The 3,066-nt window shown below is 38.8% G+C and overlaps 1 pseudogene; it reads left to right on the forward strand.

Annotated features, from left to right (window-relative positions):
- The first annotated feature begins 289 nt into the window (after positions 1-289).
- Positions 290-3,066, forward strand: part of LOC143033660 (uncharacterized) — a 98,182-nt pseudogene continuing 95,405 nt past the window's right edge.

Consider the following 3,066-nt stretch of genomic DNA (forward strand, 5'->3'; position numbering starts at 1 on the left):
TTTTGAGAGATTCTAACAACTATTCATACACTTGTTCTTAACTTCCCCTGTTCTAGCCACTCTGACCTCAGCTGCCACTCAACTTTATACACATAAACAGGGGGTGTACGACTCACTAACAATCGGAACCCTTCTTTCGAACAAATCATCATCTTTTTTTTCCTACATTCATCATACTGACTGGGCCGATTCCAAAGCATCTTATGAGAATGGTCCAGACAGTGACAACCGTACTATTGTTTTTGCTATTGTACAGACTCTGCGACTGTTAGCGAGATCAGACCTCTGGATGATGGATGGAAATTTTGCCATGGCTCCTCCTAATTTTACACAGTTGTATGTCATTCGTGTTCCTCTCGGAGACACTGCTGTCTCCGTTGTTTATGCATTCCTGCAATACAAGATCCAAGGCACTTATGAAGAACTTTTCAAGGCAGTTCTTGAGAAATATGCGGAATACCACCTGTGTCCAGACCCTTTAACCATTATGCTTGACTTCGAACAAACAACTCTACAAGCCATCACAACAATTCTCGGAACAGAAGTTGTCATTCGTTGTTGTTTCTATCATTTGACATAGCCATCATGGAGGAAAATACAAGAGCTAGGACCGGCAACTGTCTACAAGGAAAATTAGGAAATAAATTTGTTCTGTGGTATGGTAGACAGCTTAGCTTTTTTTCCTCTCGAGGATGTTTCTGTTGGCATGAATTGTCCCCAAAAACAACACACCAGTGGATATGGAGCTTTTCGTCACCTACTTCGATCAGACGTACGTAACGGGCACTTATCGACGTGGCCAAAGACGGCAAGATGACAACGAGATCCCAACAGCTCAACTCCGTGCGTGAGGCAACCATTCGACGTGAGTCCCGCACGAACAATTTATGTGAAGGATGGAACAATCGATGGTGCCGGTACAATATGTGGCATACCTTTATGAAACCGGTATAGTATGTAGCCTACCCTATTTGAAAGTTTCCTACCTCAGGAAAAATTTAAACAAGGTTAGGTTAGGTTAGCATAGGTTAGGTTGGATTAGGTTAAGAAAACACCAATAACTTTTTTCTACATTTTTGATTGACATTTAATTTTGATTCTTTCATTTGTGTGTTTGTGTTTTTTACTTTGATTTATCTATTTATTTATTTCATTATATATATATATATATATATACATATATATGCATATATATACATATATATATACACATATATATATGTATATATATATATGTACATATATATATATATATATATATATATATATAATGTGATCCGTGGAGGCAGCATGCAGACACTGAAACGTGGTACGGCCAAGGACTCGAACCCGGCTAGCACGTAACAAGTGCTGTAATGACTTACCGATTGCTCCATCAAGAGAGATATAATTTGAGCGCAACATTTCTTATCTGTATGCTCGAGTTACATACACATACACGAAATTTTGCGTTCAACCCATCTCCACTATGATAGTACAATTGGTAAGTATACGAACGCGGGAAAGTATTTGTACGACACTGAATAGGTCCCACTGAATAGAGATACATTTTTATCAATCACAATGCACTTTAATTCTAAGCCATCAACATCGGGTGACCCGTGGAGGCAACATGCAGACACTGAAACGTGGTACGGCTATGGACTCGAACCCGGCTAGCACGTAACAAGTGCTGTAATGACTTACCGATTGCTCCATCAAGAGAGATATAAGTTGAGCACAACTTTTCTTATATATTTGTATGCTCGAGTTACATACACATACACGAAATTTTGCGTTCAACCCATCTTCACTATGATAGTACAATTGGTAAGTATACGAACGCGGGAAAGTATTTGTACGACACTGAATAGTTTCCACTGAATAGAGATACATTTTTATCAACCACAATGCACTTTATTTCTAAGCCATCAACATCGGGTGACCCGTGGAGGCAACATGCAGAAACTGAAACGTGGTACGCCCAAGGACTCGAACCCGGCTAACGCGTAACAAGTGCTGTAGTGACTTACCAATTGCTCCATCACGAGAGATGTACAAACACTTTCCCGCGTTCGTATACTTACTAATTGTACTATCATAGTGGAGATGGGTTGAACGCAAAATTTCGTGTATGTGTCTGTAACTCGAGCATACAAATAAATGAGAAAAGTTGCGCTCAACTTATATCTCTCTTGATGGAGCAATCGGTAAGTCACTACAGCACTCGTTACGCGCTAGCCGGGTTCGAGTCCTTGGCCGTATCACGTTTCAATTTCTGCATGTTGCCTCCATGGATCACTCGATGTTGATGACTTAGAATTAAAGTGCATTGTGATTGATAAAAAGTTATCTCTATTCACTGGGACCCATTCTTATCTGGCACAATGGGTGTGTGTGCATTTGGTGGTTTTATCATACCATCCAGTCCTACACGAATGCTGCGATGACGATAATCTTATATCTGAGGGAATTTTTCCAACCAATAGCCTTACCCGACATTGACCTCATTTTCTATTTGTGTTCGAATTATATATATATATATATATATATATATATATATATATATATATATGTGTGTGTGTGTGTGTGTGTGTGTGTGTGTGTGTATGTGTGTGTGTGTGTGTGTGTGTGTGTATATATATATATAGTTACGAATCTCGCTCACACATCTGACTTGTAACACCTTTAGAGTGAATGAAATGAGTTCCTTTGGTATATCTCAAATAAAAATTACAAGGCTTTCTGACTCGTAACACATAGTAAGAGTGAATGGGTGAATGAGTTCCCAAGATCCCATGTCTTTGGATAACTCACTCGACGGTCGCCACTTGATTTTGGACTATCATGAAAATCAAGAAAAATGAAACGCACAGATAACATTTAACACTATTCATTAAAGTTGATAGGATTACATGAGTGATTACAATCACTAAACATACAAATGAGTAAATAAGTATCAAAACAGAAGATTCCCGCTCGAAAAACTTGTTAACGGGGGTGAAAGAAAATTGATTAGTTAATTAATACCAACGAAAACACTGTCTAGGTCTCGCGCGTCACTACCATAGACATTTCGCAACACTA

The sequence above is a fragment of the Oratosquilla oratoria genome, chromosome 16 (assembly GCF_046742065.1).
Source record: "Oratosquilla oratoria isolate Oo_2021 chromosome 16, ASM4674206v1, whole genome shotgun sequence".
NCBI lineage: Eukaryota > Metazoa > Arthropoda > Malacostraca > Stomatopoda > Squillidae > Oratosquilla > Oratosquilla oratoria.